This window comes from Galeopterus variegatus, unplaced genomic scaffold (assembly GCF_000696425.1).
Source record: "Galeopterus variegatus unplaced genomic scaffold, G_variegatus-3.0.2 Scaffold7689, whole genome shotgun sequence".
Classification (NCBI taxonomy): Eukaryota; Metazoa; Chordata; class Mammalia; order Dermoptera; family Cynocephalidae; genus Galeopterus; species Galeopterus variegatus.
The window spans coordinates 88838-98948 of record NW_007733800.1 but is presented as its reverse complement, the minus strand read 5'-3'; the positions used below and the strand labels follow the sequence as shown (position 1 = coordinate 98948).

General features: G+C 36.3%; 2 pseudogenes; both read left to right on the top strand.

The window, feature by feature from the left end:
• The first annotated feature begins 1706 nt into the window (after positions 1 to 1706).
• LOC103607749 lies at positions 1707 to 2640 on the top strand (annotated as a pseudogene).
• A 4601-nt stretch (positions 2641 to 7241) lies between these two features.
• LOC103607753 lies at positions 7242 to 8203 on the top strand (annotated as a pseudogene).
• The last annotated feature ends 1908 nt before the right edge of the window (positions 8204 to 10111 follow it).

The window sequence follows — 10111 nt, the reverse complement described above, 5'->3', positions numbered from 1 at the left end:
ACAGTGCAGGAGTGTTCCCTTCTCTCCACACCCTCGCCAGCATTTGTTATTCAATGTCTTTTTGATTATAGCCAGTCTAACTGGAGTGAGGTGGTATCTCAATGTGGTTTTAATTTGCATTTCCCTGATGACTAGTGATGTTGAGCATTTTTTCATGAATCTGTTGGCCATTTGTATGCCTTCCTTTGAAAAATGTCTGTTTAGCTCCTCTGCTCATTTTTTTAATTGGGTCATTTGTTTTTTTACTGTATCATTGCTTGAGTTCTACGTATATTTTGGATATTAATCCCTTGTCAGATGCATACTTAGCAAAAATTTTCTTCCACTCTGTAGGTTGTCTTTTCTCTCTGTTGCTGGTTTCCTTTGCTGTGCAGAAACTTTTTAGTTTGATATAGTCCCATTTGTTTATTTTTTCTTTTGCTGCTTTTGCTTTCGAGCTCATGTTCATAAAGCCTGTGCCCTGACCTAACTGCTGAAGTGTTTCATCTGTATTTTCCCTTAGTTATTTTACAGTTTCAGGTCTTATACTAAAGTCTTTAATCCATTTTGAATTGATTTTAGCTTATAGTGCGAGATGCATATCTAGTTTCATTCTTCTGCATATGGATATCCACTTTTCCCAGCACTACTTGTTGAAGAGGCAATCATTTCCCCAATGTAGATGTTTGTTGCCTTGGTCCAATATCAGATGGCTATAAGCCTGAGGAGTGACACCAATTCTCTGCAAACTTTTCCAAACAATTGAAACAGAATCTACTCTCCCAAACTCATTCTATGAGGCCAACATTACTCTGATACCAAAACGAGAAAAAGACACAAGAAAAAATGAAAATTATAGGCTAATATCCTAGATGAACTTAGATGCTAAAATCCTCAACAAAATGTTAGCAATCAGAATAATAAAGCTCCCTTGGAGACAGCATCTTAGCTAAGTAATCCATATAAGCATTAACAATATTAAAATTACCGGACTAATAATGGAAGGCATTAAAAAGTACAAAAGATTATTGTACTTTTTAATGCCTTCCATTATGTCAAAATGTAAAACCTGAAAAACTATGGAAGATCAATAAAAAGACAATAATCAGTAGCATTCAACAAAACAACTGGTCTATACTCTTCAAAAACATCAACCCCTAGGCAGCCAGAAAAATGCTGGGTAATGATCTCAGATTAGAAAGGATTAAATAGACTGTGGTCTTGGCTTGCATCTTGGACATGAGGGCGAGAAAATGCTATATTTAGAGAAGAGTATCATGTCAACATTACATTTCCTGATTTTGGTAATGGTACTCTGGTTAAATTAGTGAATAACTGTATTGTTGGATAAAATTTAAAAGGTAAGTGCAAATTGGTATCATGGATAGAACGTTTGACTTATGTAACACAGAAAAAAATGAATACTGCATATGAATAAGGAGAAAATAGAGCAATTAGCAAAATAAAAACATTAATACTGTTGAATCTGGATGAGGTGTATTTAGAAGCACTGTTTATAATTCTTGGTATTTAGCAGAAAATTTGAATTACTTCACAATAAAAAGTTAAAAACAAACAGGCACAGAAACATGAAAAAAAAAAGGTCAAGAAACAAGTATTAAAGTTCCCTTTCAACTCACTTGGTGATAAATAGCTCCAAATAATTTTAATTCTCCAACTCTGACTCTTTCATCACACTTTAGACCTTTCCACATTGTCATTAAGGAATGGGGGGCAACCAGTCATGGATCACAGAACTCATCCTCTTGGGATTCTAGCTCGGTGCAGAGATGGAGGTGCTCCTCTTCTGGGTCTTCTCCCTGTTGTATGTCTTCAGCCTGATGGCAAATGGCATGATCTTGGGACTCATCAACCTGGACCCCAGACTGCACACCCCCATGTACTTCTTCCTTTCACACCTGGCCATAATTGACATTTCCTACGTCTCCAGCAACTTACCCAACATGTTGGAAAACCTAGTGACACAAACAAAAAACTATGACCTTTATCTCTTGCATTATTGAGATGAATTTGGTTTGGACAAACGCATCTACAGAGTGCATGGTTTTGGTGGCGATGTCCTATGACAGATTTGTGGTGATCTGGCATCCTCTTCAATACACTGTCATCATGAACTGGAGAGTGTGCATGGTCGTGTCTGTCACTTCCTGGGCATGTGGATTTTTCTTGGCCCTAATAAGTCTAATTCTCCTTCTAAGACTGCCCTTCTGTGGACCTCAGGAAGTGAACCACTTCTTCTGTGAAACACTATCTGTCCTCAAACTGGCTTGTGCTGACACCGGAACCAGTGAAATTTTTCTCTTTGCTGGTGGTGTGTTTGTTTTAGTTGGGCCCCTTTACTTGATAACACTCTTCTACCTGCCCATACTCTGGACCATCCTGAAGATCCAGTCAAAGAAGGGACGCAAGAAAGCCTTTTATACCTGCTCCTCCCACCTCTTTGTGGTCGGGCTCTACATTGGCATAGCCATGATGGTTTACTTGGTCCCAGACAACAGTCAACAACAGGAGCAGCAGAAAGTCCTCACCCTATTTTACAGCGTCTTCAACCCATTGCTGAACCCACTCATCTACAGTCTGAGGAACGATAAGGTGAAGGGCTCCTTCTACAGAGCACTGTGGAAAAAGAGGACCATGTGAATGAACGGATAATTTTGGTTCAGTGATTTTTCCCCTTACAAGATTTGATTTTCCTATACAATAAAAATCAAAAAATTTCCGGAGAAGAGACTTTAAGAATGAGAATTATTTGTATCCTGCCCATGGAAATGGGAACATATTTCACGGATATGAATATTCTCTTAGACTGAGTAGCCACGTTAGTGAATGAGATAGCTAAATTAGAATACTTAATGTTTTGTTTAAAATGACATCATTTTAAAGAATCAGAAATGTCAATATATGCACAAAAAAATGGTTATTTTAAATGTCAGAAAGTGATATCAACACATTACTCTGGTTGATCAACTTGGACCTATGTGGCAGCTAAAATTACTCGGTTAAAATGAGTATTAAGAGAGAAAACTTCCTGTGAAAACTAGAACTTTAATTGACAGTAATGCAGAGTGATGTGTTTCTAGCTCACTGATTGTAAGGACAGTGTAATAATTGACTGAGAAACTCTAAATTGCCTTTTGAAGTAATTCAGGAACAAAGAAGAAAAAGATGTTGAAAGCTTTAATCTATCCAGAATATAAACAATGACAAATATATTTCAAGCTGTATAGTGTAATCAAGCGAATGAAATCCATTTGAAAATGTTTAATGTCCCTAGAAGCAGGGGTTTAAGCATTTCTCTAATTTTACATCTACAGAATTCCTCTCTTATTTGCCTTCGGGATACTTTGGAAGACCCACAGTGGATGTCTGTAGTTGTGGATAGTACTGGACTCTACATGTACCATGTTTTCTTCTATACATACATACTTATGGTAAAGTTTATTTCTATGAATTATGCACAGTAAGAGTTTAACAATAACTAATAATAAAATAGAACAAATATTACAATATACTGCAATTAAAGTTATGTGAATGTGGTCTTTGTCTCTCTTTCTTTCTGAAAATATTTATTGCTCTGTAATATATTTGGACTGTGATTGACAGTGTATAACAGAACATGAAAAGTGAAACCATGGATACTGGGGCACAACTGTTTTCATGGTTTATGATAATTACCAATGTGGCAGGGTTGGGACATCTCTAGAGGGTCGAGGATAAAGTTTTTCTACCAATAATTTTAATGTTTGAATCAATTTAAGATGGTTTGTGATGATGCCAAGAGGTATGAGACAGCTTTGATATGACCAACATCATCTAAGTCTGTAATGACAAAAAGTTCTTTGCATTTGTGAATATGATTGGGCAAAATTTGTTAACAATAATAATGGTAAAACCTTTAAAGGCTGGTTTGTATACTTATCAGCTAAAGCATTATTTAAATGAAGATATTAGAAATTCATGATATCCTTATGATAGTCATATAAGTATCTATAATAAAGATATACATTATTAAAATTCCAAAGAGATATTGCTTTATAAATATGATTCTTAATTAAAAGTAATCAGAACATTTGTAGGCATAGCTGTTTTGTGGTGAAAGTGGGGAATATGCAAGGTGAGCCTGAAACATCTGGGCCTATCAAAGTAAAAAAAATGCTCCAAAACGGTAGGAAGATGTAAAAGGACAGAGAAGCAAGCTTGGAGGATCCAAATAAAGAAAAGTTAAGCTTCTGAAAATAATTATAATAATAACACAAAACCATTGAATAAAAAATTTCAGCAGTCCAAGCTGATGGCTGAATGATTAGATACACAGAGACAGATCAATCGATCGATCGATCGATCGATCAATAGATAGATAGATAGATAGATGGATAGATGGATGGACAGATGGATAGATAGATAGATGGATGGATGAATAGATAGATGGATGGATGGATGGATAGATAGATAGACAGATAGATGAAGCATTTCTTCATATTAAAATTTCCAGCTAACAAATGTTAAAGCAATGATGTGGTTAGAACAGTACACTTACAATGATCATTATTAGTAATTAACTCAGACCAGATAATCAATGAATGCTAAGACTACTGACTACTTCCATAATGAAGAACATGATATTTATATAATAAGCATAATGGATACCTCACAAATTAATTAGGGAACATAATAATTATATAATGGTGATATCTGGGAGGCACAATCTTTCTCAAGTGATCCGAGTTAGTTTCACCAACAATTACACAAATTAACATAATGCACCTAATCATAATGCACTGAGAACGACACTTTTTTTCTTGCAGAAAGTAAATAATCTGAGTCAAAACATAAAGAACATTGTATAATCCCAATGGTAGGATTATTCTCCAAAAGAACTGCTATACAATCCTCAAAATAGAACTAAAAACCACTAATGAAAGAAATTGAAAAAGACACAAGAAGATGGAGAGATATTCCATGCTCTTGGATTCAAAGAAGTAATATGGCAGAAGTGTCTATACTACCCAAAGTGATCTACATATTCAGTGCAATCTCCATCAAAATACCAATGGCATTCTTCACAGAAATAGAAAAAAACTATCCAAACATTCATATGGAACAACAAAAGACCTCAATGAGAAAAAAAAAAAAAAAAAAAAAGCGAGAGTCATAATACTACCTGACTTCAAATTGTACTACAAAGCTATAGTAACAAAAACAGCATGGTACTGGCATAAAAACAGGCACTTGGGCCAGTGGATGAGAATAGAGAACCCAGAAGTCATGCCTCAGGCTTACAGCCATCTGATATTTGACAAAGGCAAAAAAACCCATACATTTGGGAAAAGACTCCTTCTTTTATAAGTGATGCTGGGAAAATTGGATATCCGTATGCAGAAAAATGAAACGTCTCACCATATTCTAAAATAAAATCAAAATGGAATAAAGACTTAAATATAAGACCTGAAAGTATAAAATTACTAAGCGAAAATACAGGTGAAACACTTCAGGAACTAGGTCTGGACACAGACTTTATGAACATGAGCCTGAAAGCATAGCCAAGAAGAGAAAAAATAAACATATAGGCCTATATCAACTAAACAGCTTTTGCACAGTAAAGGAAATAATCAACAAAGTGAAATAGAAACCTACAGAATGGAAGGAAGGTTTTGCTAACTATGCATCCATCAAGGTATTAATATCCATAATATACAAGGAACTCAAGCAATTACACAGTAAAACACCAAATAATCCTTTTAGAAATGGGCAAAGGAACTGAATAGACATTTTTCAAAAGAAGACATACAAATGGGAAACAGGTACAAAAAAAAATGCTGAAAATCACTAATCAGCAGGGAAATGCAAATTAAAACCACATTGAGATATCATCTCACCCAATTTAGACTGGCTATAATCAAAAACACAGAGAATAGCAAATGCGGGCAAGGATGTGGAAAGAAGTGGACACTTCTACATTGTTTGTGGGAATGTAAATTAGTACAACCATTATGGAAAACAGTACAGAGGTTTCTCAAACAACTACAGATAGATCTTCCATACGATTGAGCAATCCCATTTCTGGGTCTATACCCACAGGAATGGAAATCATCATGTCGAAGGGATACCTGCCCTCCTATGTTCATTGCAGCTGTGTTTACAATAGCCAAGATATGGAAGTAAAATAAATGCCCATCAAAGGACAATTGGATAAGGAGAACATGGTATATATACACCATGAAATACTACTCTGCCATAAAAAAGAATGGAATGCTCACATTTGCAACAACATAGATAAGGTTAGAGAAACTTATGTCAAGTGAAATAAGCAAAGCACAGAGGGATAAATACCATATGTACTCACTCATACCTGGGTGCTAAGAGAGAAAGAAGGAAGGAAAGGAAGACCACCGTGGTGTGTTGGACTTGCAGAAGGAGAGAACATTCCTAGGGATATAAAGTGGACTGGGAGAAATGGGGACAGGGAGGGAAATCGGGGATAATTAGTGGGATAATTAGGTGGGGATACGGGGTATAATCATAATTTGTGGTAATGGGCATGCTGCCAGTATTGATCTGGCCATCACATCTTAGGCACGAGTGGTGACAATTTGCTTACTACCACAAGAATTTCATAATCAGTAAAAAGAAAGAAAGAAAGAAAAAGAATAAATAAAAGAAAAAGCACAAAAAGACTTAGTAAATGTTCCAGATGCAAGGAAACCAAAGGTAGATAATGTGAAGCATAATGTGTTATCTTGCATTTGGTGCTGGAGGGGTGGGAGTGGTAGGAGAGTGCTGTAGATTAGAGAAAACAACCATGTTAATAGTAAATTTTCTGAGTTGATAAATAACACTGTGGTTAGAATAGTGAGTGTTTTCTTTATTGATGAAAAAAATGAGGAATTTGGGGGTAAATGGGCATTATGTCTACACTTCTATCCCAAATGGTTCCTGTATATAAAGAGAAACAGAATATGACAAGTGTGAAAGAAATGTTACCATTTCCTGGATCCACACTGAGGGTATATGGAAGTTCCCTCCATAATTCCTGAAACATTCCTGTATGTTTAAGTTTATTTCATAACAAAATGTTCAAAAGAGAAGAGTAATAAATCTTGGGTAGCTGGAGAAGATGTTAAATAGGAACAAGCATAGAAACTTTCTCTGAACTCATTCTGAGATAACTAACTAATTTTCATTGATTCTCCAGTTCTGACCTTTCTATCACACTTCAGTTCTTGAAAGACTGCCGTTAAGGAATGGGAGGCAACCAGTCATGGGTCACAGAATTCATCCTGGTGGGATTCCAGCTCAGTGCAGACATGGAGGTGCTCCTCTTCTGGAGCTTCTCCCTGTTATATGTCTTCAGCCTGTTTGCAAATGGCACAATCTAGGTATTCATCTTTCTGGACATGAGACTGCACACCTCCATGAACTTGATTTTCTCACAGCTGGCCATCATTGACATTTCCTACACTTCCAACGATATCCCCAAGATGCTTGCAGACCTGGCAAACCAGAAAAAAAACCATTCTCCTTTGTTCCATGCATAATGCAGACATTCTTTTATTTGGGTTTTGCTGCTACTGAGTGCATGATCTTGGTGGCGGTGTTCTATGATAGATTTGTGGCCACCTGCCACCCTCTCCAGTACACTGTCATCATGAGCTGGAGAGTGTGCATTGTCCTTGTTTTCACCTCCTAGACATGTGGATGCATCCTGGCTCTGGTAAATGCAATTCTACTTCTAAGGTCACACTTCTGTGGACCCCAAAAGTGAACTAACTTTTTTTGTGAAATTCTGTCCATCCTCAAGCGGGCCTCTGCTGACACCTGGATCAACCAAGTGGTCCTGTTTGCTTCCTCTGTGTTTGTCTCAGTTGTAGCCCTTTGAATAATGCTTGTCTCTTACATGCATATCATCTGGGTCATCCTAAAGATCTAGTCAAAAGAAAGTCACATAAAGGCCTTCTCCACCTGTTCCTCCCAACTCTGTGTAGTTGGGTCATTATCTGGCATGGCCGAGGTGGTTTATGTGGTCCCAGATTCTAATAAAAGAGAAGAGCAGGATAAAATGCTGTCCCTGTTTCACAGTCTCTTTAACCCAATACTGAACCCCCTCATCTACAGCCTGAGGAATGCTCAGGTGAAGGTCGCCTTCCACAGAGCTTTGCATAACATGTTGTCCAAGTGCAGCGTGAATGGAATGTTGTTTGGGTAGAAATTTCCTTTAAAAAATGTGGTTGGTGACCCCAAATCAGAAAAAAATTCTAATTACAAGTGCTCTGAAAATTTGGCAACACTACAGTAAAAAAATAATATATTATTATTATTGTAATTTCCAGTATCTTTCTTACCCTCTCTACTGAAAACTCTTTATGAAGAATGAACTCAGTCTCTGGATTAAATACCAAAGCTGAGGGTCACTTCTATTTGTCATAGAAAAGATATATTCCTATATTTGTATCGCAGTTTTGGCATTTTGTTGCCAAATATCTATTTTGACAGAGAAGCAACCTAAACCCAAAGTAAGCAGATAGAATGAAATAATATAGATTATAGTGGATATAAATGCAATAGAGTAGAAAAACAATAAATAAAATCAATAAAAGCAAAAGATGGTTCTTTGAAATATTAACAAAATTGTCAGCTTTATCTAGGTTGACCAAAAAAGAAGAAGATGCAAATTACTATAGAATACTTATGTCATGATAAAAGAAATGCTTGTAGAAAATTTGATATTAAAGATGCTGCTGGTAAGGGATGAAAAGAAAGGGAGGAGCACGGCAGTGGAAACCTTTATTCTCTTTGAGAATATCTAAATAAACATAAGCAGAGTGTTGATAGAAATATAGACATTAAAAATACTGATCGTGATGGGCCGGAAGGAAATGAATAATAATTTTTTTGAAGTAGAGCGAAGGGGATTTTTGCTGCATAGTGGCTGAAAACTTAGCTAAACTGTGCCTGTGTGTAGAAAGCAGACTTTGTAAACAATGATCTTGAAAATTTAGCTGAGTAGATTTACAAGCAAACTGTTGAAATGGTTCCCATTTCTGTTTGTTTTTTACAGTAAAATGTGAGAGGAATGAGATAGACTGAGAAAGAAAACTTTTAAGCAAAGAAAAAACAGGGATTAATGACTTGATATAATTTCAATCTATCTAGATTGCAAAAGATGCCAAAATTTGGAGACTCTTTGTCAGGAAACATGCTCAAGAGAGAAAGCCAAAGATTTTGCTGAACATTTTTTCCTAGTGCTTCCCAAGAATCAAAGTTAGAGTGTTCAATTACACAGAGGGTTCTCAAGAAATTAGTCACCTATTCACAGATGTCATTACCATTCTCTGCCAAAGCCAATACTAGAAATGGTAACTGGGATAGATCAATAGAGGAACCACTTGTCTAAAGGGAAATATAAGAGGGACTATGTGAGACATCCATAACATTTCTGAAAATACATCAGGAGAAACACTGCCAGATTGGCCGAAAATGGATAGACAAAGGATAAAATGAAAGAAGACTGTCAGACTCCCTAGATCTACTGGCAGGAAACAGCCTGATAATACTACAAAGCTGCAAACACCTGCTACCCATCATGAAAAGGAAGTTGGAATTAGAAGCTAGAGGAACAGATGGTTATAACCAGATCCTGAATCTCAATAGTATGCACACTGCTGGATTTGAACAATTCTTAGGATCATACATTTTTCTTCTTTCACTTTCCATTTTCTTGAATGAGAATGTCTATAACGGCCACGCTTCTGAGTAGATTTTTCGTTTTCTAGTTTTACAGGTTGATGGATGTAGCAGAATTTTGCCCTAGGATGAATGACACTCAGGATCTAATCTATACATGAATTAATTGATGATTTTGGAGACTTTTGCATAGATAATGTTTAGGTGAGATTTTACGATTCAGTTGATGATGTAAAGGGTTAAGGCTTGAGAAGAATACGAATGAGAGAAATGAAATTTGCATGGTAGAGAGACATCAGTATTTGGTGGGCCAGAGAATGAACTCTGGTAGACAGAATACTGTCTCCCAAAGATGTCCACATCCCAATTCTGGAATTTCAGGATATGTTACTTTACAAGCAAAAAGGAATTCACAGGTATCATTAAGTTA